At 38.8% G+C, this 18,673-nt stretch overlaps 1 protein-coding gene across 3 annotated transcripts in view; it reads left to right on the plus strand.

Moving 5' to 3' along the window:
* Positions 1-18,673, plus strand: part of hdac7a (histone deacetylase 7a) — a 109,219-nt gene that overhangs the window by 26,039 nt on the left and 64,507 nt on the right. For 2 of the 3 annotated variants that reach the window (XM_017715614.2, XM_017715615.2), the window contains exon 2: positions 16,369-16,436. The gene's annotated coding sequence lies outside the window, so the exon portion shown is untranslated. Of the gene's footprint in view, positions 1-15,706; positions 15,889-16,368; positions 16,437-18,673 lie in introns of those variants that run through there. The other variant, XM_017715613.2, reaches the window with a different exon arrangement.

Below are 18,673 nucleotides of genomic sequence, written 5' to 3' on the forward strand. Positions count from 1 at the left end.
GTGAAATGCTCCATACTAGAGTCAGAATTGTTCATGGTTGTGGTGAAAGGAACCAGATGTCCACTTCTAAAAGCTCCCTCACTGTTACTACCTGAAATGGTTATTAATACACGATTATTAATATACTGTATTAATACACTAATACACAAGAGTTTGGCCTTAAAATTAATTCATACATAATATGCAGGGCAGTGTGAAACAAAACAGTCCCCAAATCTAAAATGACTCCCAGTAAAAAATGTGATCTTGCAAAATGAAATCATCTTTAATGTTGTTGATATATCTCATATATCTCACATGGAGATCATGTAAGAACATTATAAGACTTTTTAACAAATTTCTAAAATTTTTATTATTATTATTTTATTTAGTTTTATAATTTTGCTTATTGTAGGAAATGTGTTTGAAATCAGCAAAAAACAGTACAATGAGATAATCGGCCACACTAAAATATATATAAATATAATTGCTTCACAACAATCTCAAAATGAGAAATAAGATATGAAATCTTGGTTAGTTAGATGGTCCACTGTAGATGCTATGTAAATGCTCAGTATATCTTTAAGTAACATTCAACTAAATATCTATTACATGTAACTGAACTTCAAGTTCAGTATGCAAGATTTTATTAAATCTATTCCTAACTGTAAACCTTGCCCTAACCTCAAGGCAAAACCTACACCTACTCCTAAACCTATCCATAACCATACTGTTCTTGATAATCAACTGAATATCAACAGAAGGTTTGTTAGTGATTTAGGTATCTGTAGAGCATCTATAGGGGACCATCCAAATAAAGTGTGAACGAAATGTATTATCACTGTGTTCTCACAAGTACAGTGAAATACTAGATGTGCATTTCCTGGAGGAAATGCAAGAGTGCTTGAAAAGAGCTGCAAATGTGTGTGTGTGTGTGTGTGTTTGTGTGTGTTTCTGTGTAGTTGAACAATACCTCCTTAGGTATGTGTCTGTGTGGTGTGTGTGAGAGGGAGAGCTGTATGTGTTTGAAGGGGGAGGGGGGGGGGAGTCATTCAAATTAACTGTCACTCTGTTGTTATGCAGCTCTTAGTGGAGAAGCCTTGTTTGAGCCTGATTTGCACCCTCTGAACAAACTCGGGAAATGTTTACTCTATCGCTTAACCAGATAGATGTTATGTGATAAGACCCCTTGAGGATTATTTTGGTGTAATGTGTGTATTGAGAAGAAAATGTCTGAGTTATGTCAAGTTAAACACAGAGAAAATCTTGAAATAAGCAGATTCTGATGTTGAGAAATTTACATGGGAGTGAATGGGGCAGTTTGCTGTGCCTAGTGCCGAACAAAAGCTCATAACTCTAAAGCTAATTGATAAAATGATGAGATATTTTGAGGTTTCAGAAAGGACACAGGTCGCTAACATTTAAAACTGAAATAGAGTTTCTAGGTGAAAGTTTAAGGATTTTAAAGCAGATTTCCTGCGTGACAGCTGTGTCTGTGAGATTTTGTGGCCTGCTGTGACATCATCGATGTCATTTATAATTTGAAGGTCTGAACATTGCACCATTCATTCTTATGGGAGGTTTTTCATTTTTAAACTTAATTTTATTAAAAACTACCAATCTGATCAACTCCAAAAATACATAGCACAGTGCCAAGACCTTCGTAACACAGTTTGAATGGAGTCTGTATGTTAAGCAGTTTGGGTTGTATTAATCGCAGAAAAGTGTGGAAGAAGAATAAGATGAAGTATGAGAGATAACAATAGAGTGCTTTTTCAAGCACTCTAATAATTCAGAATGGTTACGCAGCTCAAATGGGTCCCACTCCCTGTTCGTAGGGAGTTGGCAAGTGTTAGCTATGTGTTGTTGAAAATGTATGGGAGTCTATGTGAGGAACAACAGAAGAAAAAACAACACATAGAGGTGTGCAGGTCAGTGTGGTCAAGCAGTTTGATGTCTGTTGGGGAAAGAAAATAATATGGCTTGTGTGAGGGCGAAAATTAATGGAATTTTGTAGGAAAAGCGAGGGATGAAATAAATGAAAAACATATGGTTGTGTGTCAGAACAACATTGAATTTGTGCTTCAGCGCTTGCCCTGAGATAGTATATGCGAAATGTCTTTTGGTCGAGCAGAAGTACAGTAGATGGTTGTGCAATTTCTCAAAAGCCTGTATGTGACTAATAAAAGGTAAAACAATAAAAGGCATAAAAGTATAAAAGATACAAAATATAAAATAAATAAAATGTAACAAAGTAAATATATACACAGAATTAAATGTCCCATTCTGGGAGTAATGTTGCAGCTATATTGCACAGGACAATTACTGCACATAAAGGTGTGGTAGAATAAATAAAAGAAATAATAAGATTTAAGATAATTTCTAATTGGATTTATATTTAGCCATCAGCTGCATGATTTTTGATGATTTACTGGATGATTTGGGTGAAAGAGTCAAAGTTTCATGGCCAGTGCTAAACCCCCTTATAGGTACCCATATGGAGGGAAAAAAAAAATATATATATAAACTACATATAAAGTACATATATATATATATATGTACTTTACATCCACCATGTAAATGTATTTTATACAAACAAGATATCAAATCACTGCATTTTCACAGAGTATTAATACCTACAACAACTTACTTTTGGCCATGTTAAAGGTTCATTTGCTAATTGGATAAAAACAAATTGAAGATACTGGAATACGAATTCATTTAAAAAGGTATCAGACAGTGATAGTGCATTACACAGGATTTTTGACTGGTTTTCATACTTTTTTAAAAATGGAATGTTATAAACATATTTACATACATTTATTTTTGTATGGTACATGTCTATGTGTAATATTTCCCCATGCATTTTAAAATATATTGGTTAACATGCCAATATTTTCTGAAATATATATATTTTTTTAATCAATTTCAGCATGGACAGCAAGATATTTAAAAATATTTCTAATATATAAAACCATATGTCCGTATATATATATTTTTTAGATACAGGGAAATGGCAGCCATTTAACATTCAGTCTTTGTTTACATCTCAACCAACTGAACCAGTTGATGTGCATGAAATAAACAGTAAAATAAATACCTCGAGTTTACAAGCTAACATATGCTATATGTACAACTGGTTAAATGCAGATGTGAAATTTCCCCATTGTGGGACTAATCTGCAAGATGGCACCCACCCACCCACACTGCAAGATGTCTTTGTGTGTTCCTCCTGTAGTCAATGCTATTTATTATTGATTTTAACTTTAGTATTTATTTTAAATGTACAGTATACCAGTTAGTTACAGTAGACAGATTGTTAAAGTTCGTCATGAACTTACCTTTATCCTTTTGGGCTTCAACTTTCTTTTATGCTCAAACTCCACCAGCACCAGCCGGCAAGGCCCAGCAGCAACGGCCTCGGTTGAGTGGCACAGCCGACAAACAGAGAGGCCAAAGTGGAAGCGAGGCAAGAGAGATGAGCTACATGCTAGGCTAAAGGCTAGGGCTACGTGGCCACCGCTACCTAGCTTGTTGCTAGCTAATGTTTATTCCCTTGAAAACAAGTTGGATGAATTGAGAACCAGAATAACAACTCAGTGTGATATCAGAAAGTGTTGTGCTCTTATTCTTACGGAAACCTGGCTCTCGGACAGCGTGCCAGACTCAACAATCTAGTTAGAAATGCACTCCGTCCACAGCAGGGACCGCACAGCAACATCGGGGAAGAACAAAGGCGGCAGTGTCTGCATCTACACGAACAACAGGTGGTGTTCCAAAGTAAAGACTTTTGAAAAACATTGTTCAGCTGACTTAGAGCTGCTGATGGTGACGTGCCGACCCTTCTATCTACCTAGAGAGTTCAGTACTGTGTTTATTCTGGCTGTTTACATCCCGCCACACGCAAACTCGGCCAAGACGCTAGGACTGCTGCATGACGCATTAGTAAACAAAAGACCACTCACCCGGGGACGCCGTGTTCATTTTTGCCAGTGACTTCAACCAGTGCAACCTGAGAACTGTCCTCCCCTAATATAATCAGCATGTGAACTTTCTGACGAGGGACAGCCACTACTCGACCAAGTCTACAGCAATGTGAGGGGATCCTACAGGGCTGTGCCTCAGCCGCACTTCGGACAGTCCGACCACATCTCCGTATTCCTCTACCCAGCATACAGACAACTCCTCAAGCAAGCACTTCCAGTGAGTAAAACTATCAAAGGGTGGAATTAAGAAACTGACCCACACTACACTACCTAGTAAATTGAATGCGTTCTATGCTCGCTTCAAAGGCCCTCAACTCTGGCCAACTGAGAGACGCTATGGCCAAGGAGAGCACACAGAACACATCACTCACTATGATATCAGTGGATGTGTCCAGGACCTTGAAGAGAATAAACCCACGGAGAGCAGCCGACCCAGACAACATCCCCAGGCGTGCACTCAGGGTTTGCTCATCAGAACTGGCTGACATGTTTGTGGACATGTTCAATCTGTCCTTCGTGCCATCCTGCTTCAAGACCACCACCATCGTGGCCCTCCCAAAGAAAAGTGTTGTGACCTGCCTAAATGACTATCACCCTGTTGCACTCAATCGTGATGAAGTGCTTTGAGAGAATAGTCATGAACATACCAAGGAGACCAAACACTATAGATCCTCTCCAGTTTGCATACCATCAGAGCAGGTCCATAGATGATGCAATGAACTCTGCCCTTCACAGAGCCTTCACACACCTGGAGGGCAAGTACACGTATGTCAGCATTTAACACGGTCATCCCATATAAACTCACAGAAAAGCTCTTCACCCTTGGACTGACACCCGCCCTCTGTAACTGGGTGCTGAACTTTCTAAGAAACAGACCCCAGTCAGTCAGAGTCGGCAGAGTCGCACATCCAACACAAGATCAGTGAGCACAGGGGTTCCCCAGGGCTGTATGCTGAGCCCTCTTCTGTACACGCTCTTCACGTATGACTGTGTGGCCAAAGTCATTGGATTGATCACCAGTAGGAATGAGACAGCATACAGGAAGGAGGTGGCTGAGCTGGTGGCCTGATGTTATGACAACAATCTTTCCTTGAATGCAGACAAGACCAAGAAAATGATTGTTTATCCAAGGAGGAAGTGGGAGCTGCACACACCCTTATACATAGGTGAGACAGAGGAGAGGGTGAAAACCTTCAAATTCCTTGGCATCCACATCAGTGAGGATCTCACCCGGTCTCACAACACACACCTCATCATCAGGAAGTCCCAGCAACGACTGTACTTTCTGAGAAGGCTGAGGAAATTTATCATGCCAGCCAAAATCCTCAGGAGGATCCATCTTCTACAGGAGTACGATCGGGAGTGTTCTTACCAGTTCCATCATGGTCTGGTATGGAAATTACACTGCTCAGGAGAGAAAGACTCTCCAGCGTGTGATCAAAACTGCACTGTCCATCTCAGGAGAAGCCTTACCCTCACTACAGAACATTTATCACACCAGGATCATCAGGAGGACCCACAACATCATCAGGGACAGCACACACCCCCAGCATAAACTCTTCCCACTCCACTACAGGAGTGTCAAGTCCAGGAGTACAAGACTGACAAACAGATTCTATTCACAGGCCACAGGCCATCATTACCTGTTCCCCCCTCCAACTATGAACTGGTTTTACTTTTGGCCAACCTTGCACTCAATAACTGCAACTTACATACATTGTACTGCTGCTGTCAGAACACCACTGTCTACATCTCTTACTTGCAACATGCACTCTATGAACCGCCGCACTACATACTTGCACATACGTACAAGTAACATTAATTTTCTTTCAACTTTGCAACTTTGTATAACTACTTTTTACTATTATGTTACTATTGTTTTTAGTGTTATTCTTATTTTTTCTTTTTTTTCTCTATTTTTCTATTTTTTTATTCTTAGATTATATTAAGATTATATTTTTTGAATGGAGGAACAGCAAAGTAAGAATTTCATTGTACAGTGTAACTGCCTGTTTCTGCTGTGCATATGACACTAAAACTCTTGAATTAATAAAACTCTTGAATATATAAATATATATATATTGCTGTTGTCAAGTCTATCCCAATTATAACTTTACAGGAGAAGGGAAAAAACATACTTTACTTTTAATGAAAGTCAATGGAATCAGAGTTGTTTATCATGAAATTTACACACAATGCAAAAGACAACAGGTATTCTCAAATTATATTGAAAACTAAAAATGTCAAAGATAGATTTACAAAGTTTAGTTCTGACAGCAGCAATATGCTATGCTATATATATATGCTATAACTGCAATTATGTATCACCCCATAAAGCTAAAATAATGCAGCTAATAAATAATAGAAGCTTATAGCTTATAGATATGTATTAGCACTATGCTATCTATGGTGTTTGCTATGCAAAGCCAGCATATGACACCGCATTGTACACTTTTTTAGGTAAACATGGACCAAAGCACAGAGCACAAACAACGGAAAATTACTTCGAAAAATACTGCTATGCACAAACAGGCCACTTCATTATGTCCACCTCCTTGTTTCTACACGCACTGTCCATTTTATCGGCTCCACTTACTATATAGGTGCACTTTGTAGTTTTGCAGTTACAGACTGTAGTCCATCTGTTTCTCTGCATACTTTGTTACCCTCTTCTTCTATGGTAAGGACCCCCACGGGACCCTCACAGAGCAGGTATTAGTTGGGTGGTGGACTATTTTCAGCACAGCAGTGACCCTGATGTGGTGGTGGTGTGTTAGTGTGTGTTGTGCTGATGTGAGTGGATCAGACAACATAGTGCTGTTGAAGTTCTTGAGCCAAAAACATCAAGCCAACAGTGTCCTGTGGGCAGAAATGAAGGACTAGAGGATGACCAATACACACTGAGTAGCAGCAGATGAGCTATCGTCTCTGACTTTACATGTACAAGGTGGACAATGTAGGAGTGTCTAATAAAGTGGACAGTGAGTGGACATAGTGTTTAAAAACTCCAGCAACACTGCTGTGTCTGATCCATGAGAAGTTGGACTTAATGAAGTGGACAGTCTGTGTATATAAAAGTTTTTAATAAAATTGTTTATTTGTTTGTTATAAGTTTGCTTCATTAGCCTCATAGCTTAGTTTACATAGGTCATGGAGATATTAATGGAACGTTTGTGACCTAATGACCTTTCTTACCTCTGAATTCTAACCTGACAGGAGGCCAAGGGATGGGGTTGGTGAATTAGTAACGATATGCACATGATTGTTTTTTTTTTTCTCTCTAAATGCCCACATGGTGCTGGTGATTAGTGGTATTGGAATCAGTCAGAAACAGAAAGGTCTAATTCATTTAGAGAGACTGATAGAGTAATCTGATTAGCCTCAGTATGACTGGCCTAACATGTAATTTATTGGGAAGATAAATGCATTTTAGCAGAGGTCAAAGCATCGCCGGCAGTTTCGGGTTTTCAGATTTCAGGGAAAACGTCCATACAATGGACAACAATCCAAATGGAAAACTTTCAAATGGCCCACGTTGTATATTGTTCATGCTGTTTATATTTTATGTTTGCGTGGTTTGCTAATTAGTGGCATAATTCATCATCTCTGAACATGATAATCACTTTAGTCAATATAATCATAAAGGGGGCATATAAATAGCAAAAAAAACATACAGTGGAGACAGACAGACTGTGCTAAAAAGCTGATTTGTTTGTCATGTAAACCAATAAACAACAAAACTTTAGAATTTTATTAAATTTAAAGCAAAGAACAATTATGACAAGTAAAGAATAAAGATTAAGAATTTTTTAAAGCAAAAAATCTGGTTCCACTTTAAAATAACATCATCCTTATAAAGTTTTCATGCATGGTTTATAATGAGTTTATTAATGGTTATGAATCAGCTCATAAAGACCTTAAAATCATAAATAAGCAGTTACAGCACATAAAAAGGGCAACACTGAGCTGTTCCTTCCTTAATAGTGAACCCACATTCACTTACATAGTATATGCCTGATGATATACATGCACAAATGGCCATATATCTCCGTAAATTTCCGTATGTGCTAATACTACAGATGCAAACGTTAGACACCAAACACCTACATTTCAGATGATGGGTGGGGACTTTAACTGAACTATGGCTGTAAGTGTTGGTGAACACGCCTCTTTTACATGACTAGCGAATGCAGATCTGTTGCAAAACCTCTAAAGATGCTTTTGACCTTAGAGTCAAATAACTAATCCAGCACAATTGACTAACAGTAGCTTCACTTCCTCATTTCAGAGCTAAAAAAGCAAACGTGTGTCGTGAGAAAAGGCCTCGCTGCTGCGATTGAGCTCAGCGTGCAGGTCGTATTTACCTGCCAATGTTCGTACAGCTGTGAGGGAATGTGTGTCACAGGCGCTAACCCTCAGCTGACCACATCCTGTGCTAATTGAACACAGCGTCTTTTCTTTCTCTTTGTCTGGCTTTCGTGTTTACTGGAATATGAAAGAAAACAGTCTGTTCCGTGTGAGAGAATAGCCCCAGTTTATTTTCAACTACGCCACTCTTAAACTTGCTTTGGTCACTGTGGTTGAATTTATTCTTAGTGCATTAGCATACTTCGCATTCATCTTTAGCATCTTAGCACTGATGAATATGAAAACATTTGCTATCTTTAATTACAAATGTTCTACACATGCTTACGTTTATGTGTGAAATGAATTCATATAGGTCTATTTCTACCTTTGTTTATTGTAAAGCACAGTAAGAAGTTCTTCAAGAAATAATCTACAAAACAAATATGTAACGCATTAGGGAAAAATCACTTTAATTCACTTTTTAGCAGATACATACTGTGCATGAAGCCTATAATGTGTTGATTTTCTTCTTATGAACATGTTTAAGAGATGAGTTTAGTAGACTTAGCATTACGCATTTACTAACAAAATGCTAGCAAAAGCAGATATTACAAATGAAGTATTAGCACAAAGTCTTTACAAACAAAATGCTATATTACTTTCTAAATACCCAATATTAAAATGCCTTATAGAGTTATTTGTATTATTAATAACATTAATGGTTGGGAGATTTCACCATAAAGTTTCTGCTAGCAAAATGCTAAATTGCTTGCTAAACTCTTCAAAATGCTCAGTATATATGTGTTCGCTATATGCATTATTTAATAAGTTCCATCTTAAAGGTTTTTACTAGCAAAAGGCTACATTGGTAGCCCAATTCCCACTATTAAAGACCTTATTCATTGTTACTTGTATTATTAATGATTTCAGAGATTTCACTTTGACATTTCTGCTAGTGAAATGCTAAATTGATAGCTAAATGTCCCCTAGCAAAATGTGCTATGTATTGTTTGTGTTATTAATGAATTTAGGAGATTTCACCATAAAGTTTTTACTTAGCACAATGCTAGGATGCTAGCAAAATACCCTGTATAAAGCTATTTGTATTATAAATGGGAGATATGGCATAAAGTTTCTACTAGCAAAATACTAAATTGCTCATTACAAAATACTCAGTAGGCTGTTACATGCATTATTACTGAGTTTAATACATTTCAGCATAAGGTTTTTTACAAAGTGCTAATTGCTAGATTTTTTTTTTCTAGCAAAATCCTATATATTGTTTTATTAAGGCAATTATTAAGGAGTTTAATACATTTCAGTGTAAAGTTTCTGCTAGCAAAATGCTAAAGTATTTGCTAAATTTCTCTTGTAAAATGCCCCATAGATGGTTACTAATGAGTTTGAGAGATTTGAGCCTGAACATTTGGCTAAAAAAGCTAAATTGTTCTCTGTTACATGTCTGTCATAAATTTCTACTCGCAAACTGGTTAATTTTGCTATAGATTGTTACATGGAGTATTAACCAATTAATAATTAGGGGCAGGTTAGGGAGCTGGCTCTATGACTGGAAGGTTGTCGGTTCGATCCCCAGAGCCGTATGTGACTGAGGTGTCCTTGAGCAAGGCACCTAACCCCCAACTGCTCCTCAGGTGCTGCGGATAGGGCTGCCCACCGCTCTGGGCGAGTGTGCTCACTGCCCTCTTGTGTGTGCTCATTAGTGTGTATGTGGTGTTCACTTCAGGGATGGATTAAATGCGGAGGTGAAATTTCCCCATTGTGGGACTAATAAGGGTCGTTTAATATAAGCACACGTTTTTACTAGTAAAATGATAAATCGCTTGCTAAACTTTTCAAAATGCTGTATATATATATATATATATATATATATATATATATATATATATATATATATATATGTGTGTGTGTGTGTATGTATGTATATATATATATATGTGTGTGTGTGTATGTATGTATGTATATGTATATATATATGTATATATATATATATATATATATGCGTTAGCTCTATGTATTAATAATGAATTCATAGATTAATAAAATTGATAAGATTGTTATATAACCAATTAGCCATTTTCTGCATAATGTAAAACATATAACAGGCTTACAACTATCTGATAACAGTGTACATCTCATTTAATGACATAATAAAACATACCAAACTTAGGGTTATCATGTTTTGATTTAGGTGTTTCTGGCGTGTGCATGAGCGTTTATGTTGATCTAGCTGTATATCCTCTATCAGTCTTGATGGGCCGCTTCACTGTCATATTGTGGTCTTGTTATTTTCGCCTTCAGCCGGATATTATTCATACTGAGAGGTTGTGTAATTATAACGCACACATATACACACACACACACACACACACAGACACACACACACAGACACACACACACACGGTGAGGAGGGTTTCTCGTAAGGCTACTTGGGATCCCCCTGTGAAACACGTTAAAGGATGTGCAACATTACCTTCCCTGCTGGTTTCGTTATGCCTGCGCTGAGCATGTGTATGTGCAGTTATTTGTGAAACATATGGGAGGTTCTGATACAAAACCAGCACACAGACTAAATTTAAACAGGCTACACCCATCTAGGAGTATAATGATACAACATGTTTGGACTGAATGAATGCTATGCTAAAAACAGATGAAAAGCGTGTTGTCTCACACAGTGTATAAGACAGAGAAGTCTGCAAACATGTGTGACATATTAAACACCTTGGCATGCTTTGTTTATTTTCTATTTTTATAAAAATTCAGTGAAACTATGTTAACATTTCCTCTCTGTTTCTTGTCATTTGCTTTGATGAATTTAACATAATGGAGGAAAAAATAAAACGCAAAATTTAAATGTGTACAGACCTAATTTTATGCTAGGTTCAGTAAACAAGCATAAATTGTGCATTACAATGTGTGTCTGCATAGGATGTATAACCTTATTTTCACTTTGAAACAACAATGTGACATTTGACCTGAGGTGTACAGACTTTTGTGAATTTCCCCGCTTGTGAATTTCCCCGCTGTGGGACTAATAAAGGATTATCTTTCCTTATCTTTTGTGTATTAATTCAAAGTTTATCATTAACATGATGTATGAGAAATGTTGTCACAAAATAAAGAAAGGTATGTATTTAATGGTATTATTAAGGTGGCCCACTGGTGGTTAAGCATCACTGGGTGGTCCAGAGGTGGCCGGGTGGTCCAGCAGTGGTAAACAGTCAGCAGGGTCCTGACAGTATAGAGCCAGTGGACTCATATATGTTCGCTATCTGGGATGCTATAATAATAACAGACACACTTGAGTTTGAGCCTTCACAGAAGGACTTATTTGAAACTGAGACCTATACTCTTAAAAAAGATGGTTCTACAAGGGTTCTTTAGTAAAGAAAAGGTTCTATGAAGAACCATAAACACTCATAGAACCCTTTACATGATTAAAGGGTTCTTTGCATTATGAATGGGTTCTTCAGACTGATGAAGAATGTGCTTTAGATGGTTATACATAGAACATTTTGAAGTTCTACATAGCACCAGAAAGGGGTTTTAATGGTACAAGCTCGGCATCATAACAATAGCCATAACAAACCTTTTTTGGGTGCCATATAGAAATTTAAAAAGGTTCTATATAGATTATGCAAATATTTTTTGGTTGGTCATGTTCTATGCCGCCTTCCGCCCGAAGACTGCTGGGCTCCAGCACCCCCCCGCGACCCTGACGGAGAAGCGGCTTAGAAAATGGATGGATGGATGGATGTTCTATGCCTGTCTATGCTAGTTTTGCTGGTCTGTGCTGGTCTGTGCTGGTCTACAATGATCTACAATGATCTATGCTGGTCTATGCTTGTCTTTGCTGGTCTATATTGGTTATGCTGGTCTATGCTGATCTATGCTGTTTTATGTTGGTCTATGCTGGTTTGTATTGGTCTCGGCTTTAAGCCATGTGTCTGTGCTTGTGTCCGTGCTTACTTTCTCAGAAAGTCACATGCTCGTTGTTTCCAAAAGTGTGACCAAAAGGAGGAGTTTCCAGTATGTGTCCAGTATATCTGATGGACAGTTCTATATAGAACTGTTTGAACTTGCAAATGTTATTTGGGTGTTCTTGTTCTATGTTGTTCTGTGCTAGTTTCTGCTGGTCTGCACTGGTCTATGATAATCTACAATGATCTGTGCTGGTCTATGCTTGTCTATGTTGGTCTGTGCTACTTTATGCTGGTCTATACTAGTCAAATGCTGGTCTATGCTGATCTACGCTGATCTATGCTGGTTTATTCTTTTCAAACGCTAGTCTATGCTGGTCTAAAATGGTCTATGTTGGCCTAAGATGGTTTATACTGGTCTATAATGGTCTATGCTGGTCTATGATGGTCTGTGCTAGTTTATACTGGTTTTTGCTGATCTATGCAGGTTAATGCTGGTCTGTAATAGTCTACAGTAGTCTATTCTGGTTTTTGCTGGCCTATGCTAGTCTATGATGGTCTATGCTGGTCTTTTTTTGTCTATGCTGATCTATGCTGTTTTATGCTGGTTTTTGCTTGTCTATGCTGGTTTATGCTGGTCTATGCCGATCTATAATGTTCTATGTTTGTTTATGCTGGTCTGGTTCTGGTTTGTCTGGTCACCCAAGCATACCAGTATCCAAAACTCAGCATGTGCTGGTTTTCAGGATGTAAACGTCCATTGCTGCTGACCAGCACACCAGCATCAAAACATATGTTGGTTTTGTTGGTGAACAGCCATGCTGGTCTCTGCTGTTTTTTCTAGCAGTCGGATGCAGCAATACGGTTCTTTGAAACCATGGAGAAGTGTGTAAAGCTAACAGTGAAACTAAACAAATAATCTCTACTAAAGACATTTTTGACAGAAGGTAATGAGCAGCTCTAGCTTTATGGTTTTACAGCTCTTTGATTAGGTAAGGGGAAATGCATTAAGGTTATCGTCTGTAGTAATCAACCATATGATTTAGATGCAGTAGATAGAGGCCAGTCTTTGTCCATAATTTGTGCATAAATTTCTACACAATTACAGAAAATTGTGTGGACTGAGTGCTGTTGTGTTAACAGCGCTCATGTGTACAGTAGAAAAGCAAAGGCCTGCATGCATTAAGGTGGTTAGGGATGTCTGAACTGATGCATATTGTCACAGTCTAATGTTTTCAGGCTCAGCATTTTCAATTCATTTGAAAGTATTCTTCTTGGAACCGCTGTGCTCTCGCCGCAGCTTTAAGCCACATGTGTCCATGCTTACGGGTGCAGTGAAGCAGAACCCACCAGCGTCTCGCACACTCCTGTCTTACTTTCTCAGAAAGTCACACGCTTGTGGTTTCCAAAAGTGTGACCAAAGGGAGGAGCTTCCAGTATGCTTTGGATATCTGATGGAACCACAGCGGAACATCCCATACAGATAATATATATGCAAAAAATCAATGTGTTTATCAAGTACCTTTTGCATTGCATGAAAGAACAAGTGTATTACAAGGTTTGGAATGTATTGTAGCATGAAATCTATTCTGTCCACCTCCTTGAATCTACCCTCAATGTCCACTGTATCAGCTCCACTGACCATATAGGACTACTTTGTAGCTTTACAGTTACAGACTGTAGTCGATCTGTTTGCATACTTTGTTACCTTGTTTGTCAGTGGTCAGGACCCCCACAGAGCAGGTATTATTTTGGTCTTTGGTCATTCTCAGCACTGCAGTGACACTGACCTGGTGGTGGCGTGTTAGTGTGTGTTGTGCTGGTGTGAGTGGATCAGTCACGGCAGTGCTGCTGTTTTTTTTTAAATAGCCAAATTTGCATTATATTAACTAAAATGTCATTCCAGCGTCAGCCGTTTTCTCTTGGTACTTCGAATTTAAATAGAATTAAAAGTCTGCATTAGCACTTTAATCAAAAAATCACCATCTTAAAAATGTATCACTCTATAAATGTTATGATTTCATAAATTACAAATACTGAAGTCTTACGCTGTGTTCATGTTACATTGAAAAAAGCACCAGTCCGCACCTCATGGCGGTACACCTCTGAAGGCAGCATGAAGTTACACAAACGTTGGCATGCTGACAGTGTTACTGGCGTAAAAGGAAAAATATCAGACGAGCTTTAGCCGTGTAGATTGTTTATTTAAGGCGTTTTATATTCACTGTGTAACATGAGGTTTGTCTGGAATTCAACAAGGTGTTTGGCATCCATGGCTCCCAAAAAATTTGCATCCAGTTTATTCCACCACTGTGGTTGATGGCAAAAGTTGGAAAATTTGGACTCTTGATGGATTGTTCCACGCACTGCTGTGGTCTAAGGAGTTTTGCCACTAGTGGTGGCAGAATTTTCCAATATTTTGCAACTTAATTGAAAACAATGGAGAATATCTGGTTTGAATATCAAAACCATAAAAATAAACACTAAATAGCAATGAAGAGTTGTGCTGCTTTTGATGCTATTGCTAAAGCTTAGCCAGCAAGCTAGCACACACACCACAGGGCAGTTCCAGGTAGCTCTGCTCTGGCACAAGAATCATTGAAATTCAGGGATAAATGATAAATGATGCTATGGTCATTATGGTCACTGCACTCCTCATCAGAAAATAGGTTGGCAGCTGTAACTGATAGCGAAGTTCTTTCAATGCATTTTCAAACAAAGTTTTCTTCGATTGATTAAGTGACCCTTATTAAGTGAGCCTTACTGGCTAGTAGTTTAGTAGGCACTTAGCTGCTCGGCAGTGTAGAGAGCAGTGTTTTTTCTAGGGTTCTAGTGGTTCTATTTAAAACCATGAGCACTCAAAGAATGTCTAATAGGTTCTTTCCATAGTAAAACGTCTCTTCAGATTGATGGAGAAAGTGCTGTATATGTTTCTGCACAGAACATATTCGAAAAGGGTTCTATACAGCACCGAAAATAGTTCTTCTAATGTTACAAGCTTCACATTGTCATATTATCAGAACCCTGTACAGAACCATATAAAACATATTCTCCATCAATCTGAAGAGCCATTTCACCTTGCAAAGAGCCATTTAAGCATGCAAACTGTTCTATATAGATCTCATTGTTGTTAATACTGAAAAAGCCTTGGAGCACCATCGTTTCATGCAGTATGAGCGCACATTTGAGACTCACCTGTTGCTCTATATTAAAGTTCTGCATGTCAGAACTCTGTGCACGCGCTGCGCTCGCACTTCTGCACCGATAAGAGAAGCTCATGCTGGCTCGTGAGCGACACTCGCTGGGAAACAGCAGCGCGCGAGGAGGGGTGTGCTGTACGTGTGACGTCAGGCTCTATTTTGGGTCGGCCCCGCCCACTTTTCTATTTTGGTCTCAGCAGGGCTGAACTGCAGTCTCTCGGAATAACTCTCTCTCTCTCTCTCTCTCTCTCTCTCTCTCGTAACGTTGAAGAACATCGCTCTCCCTCTCTCGCTCGCGCTCCGTGCGGATGTTTGCGCGAAGAGGAAGTTTTGTAAAACAGATTAAAATAAGAAAAGCAGCAGCTCGAACCGTCGCGAAGGACTTTTTGAAAGGAAGGAAAAGAGAAACAACCTGCTCCTGTCTGCCTCGTGCGCAAGGTATTTCTGCGCTTTACATTCGATTATCCGCAAAACTGTCAAGAGCTCCAGCTGTGTTCCTGAGCTGTTTTTGCTCGATCGTGTGTTTCAGAGCTGTGTTGACTGTAGTTGGAGCGCCAGTGAACTTGTGTCGTGCACTGTTTGTCGCTACATCTCAACAAAGTACACTTTTTAAGACAACCCTCCCACTTTGCATGCAGATTTGTAGTTGTGCGTGCGATGCTGCAGGTTCGCTTCTCTTGTCTCTTCTTTCTTTCTCTTTAACTCCTTACTTTGTCTCTCTTTTCTTTCCTTTCCTGTCTTTCCTCCTCGTCCTCTCTCTCTCACTCAGACGGTGAGCCTACTGTGTTTTAAATACTCTTAAAACTGTTTTCAAACGGAAGGAAGCCTTTTTCGTCCTCGTGTTAGACTGTTGGTGTTATAAAATAGGGGCAGAAAACATTATTAACTTCATTGAAGCTTCTTTTTTTCCCCCCACAGATGGAATTACATCCACCGTTCGGAGCGTAGAGTCTGAGCCCAGAGGCAGTCATCACTCAGCAGGGCAGGTAGGTTCACTTTGTGCTCACTCCTGATGAGTTACAGCACTCTTACACACTCTTGCACTGTCACGCAGTCATGCTGGGAACAGTAGGTCTCTAACAGGACGAGAAATGTGAGACCCCCTTTTTACAGCCTCACTTTACCCCCCCCCCCCCAAGTTGGAGATGAGGTCACTTTAAACTGCTACGTGTAATTGTAGTATTTGCATAGTAGTAAGTTATCATTTCCTCACTGGCTTTCCCTGGAAATAGTCCCTCGCTTTGCCATTGTGTGCGTCTTGTACAACCCTGCTACGCTATCGTGATATAATTCATCATAGTATAATACAATGTGCTTTACTGGACATATGGTATCATCAGAACACTGACTGGCTGCACGTTTCATTATAAAGAGAGCAAAAACAGCACATTTCTTCAGCATATTCTTGTACTATATTCATACATTTTATTCACATTGTTCAAATGTGTAAATATAACTCAGCTCGGACGCCTGACATCCCGCTCACTCGCAGCAGTGAACATCATACTAACATGGTGCTAAAAAGCATCTCTTACCAGCACAACCGCAAACAGTGCCCGCTGTACTGGACCCTCAGTGGGCCGAGACGTTGCCCTTCGTGCCTCGAGTTAGACCCCCTCCGTGAGGTCTGGTTAACCCTCTCCCCCCTCCAAAAGCCTGCTACTATAAGATGCTAATAAGCATGGGAAATATCTACAACTTGGACTAATTTGTTTTGATGTCACTGTTACATGCAATTTTCTGATACATATTCCCAAACATAACCACACCTGCATTAGTGCGAGAACCATTGATTGTTCACATACTGGTGGATCACATATTTCCCACTAGAACTTTGAAATTTCCAAAAGGTTTAAATTGCTGGGGTCAAATTGACCGCCTATAGTGAAGACAGTGGTTCTATCTAGAACCATGAACGTTCAGTGAACCATTTGCATGTTTAAAAATTTCTTTCATGGTGAAAATTCTCTTCAGATCGATGGAGAATGTATTGTATGTATGTATTGTATGTATTTTGTATAGCACCAAAAAAAGTTTCTACTATTATTATGCTGTCAAACTTATTACAATAGAAGAACCTGTGTTGGTGCTATACAGAACCGTATACAACACATTCTCTATCAATCTGATGAACCATTTCTCCATGCAAGAACCATGGTCTTCACTAAAGAACCCTTGAAGAACTCTCTTTTTTAAGAGCATAGTATAAAAAGGACCCCTGTTTGTATGTGGTCCTATTTTAATGTTCTGTGTGAGTAGACCTGGGCAATGTAATGTTCGTTGTTATCGTGATAAATTCCATCACAGTATACTTCTCAGAGTGAATCATGGGTAACGTCAGTGCTTCAAATCACTTCTAAAGAGCATGTTTACTTAAAAAGTGAGCATAATTAGTCTGTTTAACAGGATTCAGTTCAACACAATGCGTGAAATGTTAAATACAAAGATTTATTTTCATAGTTTTTGATAGTGTTCATGTCGCTCACCTTTGTGTGTACATGCTCTTCTGGCTGCTGAACGTTGTGCTCTATGTGCTGTGTATACAATTAAGGGTGGGCAACGTACAGGCCCCGATTAAAGTCCTCTGATACCCCTGGGAATTAGAGCTTTGGTGCCCAGTGCCTAGAACATAACACTCGCCTAATCACACACACTGACCTACTCACCAAAGCGTTACGAGGCCGAAATACAAGAATGACACTGTTCAGAGTTTACACCTTTGGTGATTTCTTTTCTTAACTGCTCCCCAGTTCATAATTTATTCTGTTCATTTTAGAACAAGACCTTTCACTTTCGTAGCAAGCAAAGTAGCAATAAAATTTAAAAACAGCCACAAGAGACCATGCATTAATAGTGCTTTCACCACAGTTAAGTGTCTTACTAGACATGATGTAAGGCCTGATTACCTGTGATAACATCACTGTAACGTACGGCTTACTGAAATAAAATACACATTTTTCTCAGGACATAATATATTATTGTTTATAATGACTGAGATAAAGAGTAATTCAACCAAGAAATGGTAGTTTCTTTAAATTAGGCTGTTGTTGAATATGATTTTGCATATTATGTCGTTGTTGAATATTTTATGATTGCCTCGAAAGCTAATTCAGATTTTAGGACCAGAACTATCTGTTTAACAAAAAAGCTGTTTGACAACACACATTGAAATAGTTTTATAGAAGACACGTACATGATATTCTTTCAGACCCAGCATTCTAGT

Source organism: Pygocentrus nattereri, chromosome 9, assembly GCF_015220715.1.
Source record: "Pygocentrus nattereri isolate fPygNat1 chromosome 9, fPygNat1.pri, whole genome shotgun sequence".
Classification (NCBI taxonomy): domain Eukaryota; kingdom Metazoa; phylum Chordata; class Actinopteri; order Characiformes; family Serrasalmidae; genus Pygocentrus; species Pygocentrus nattereri.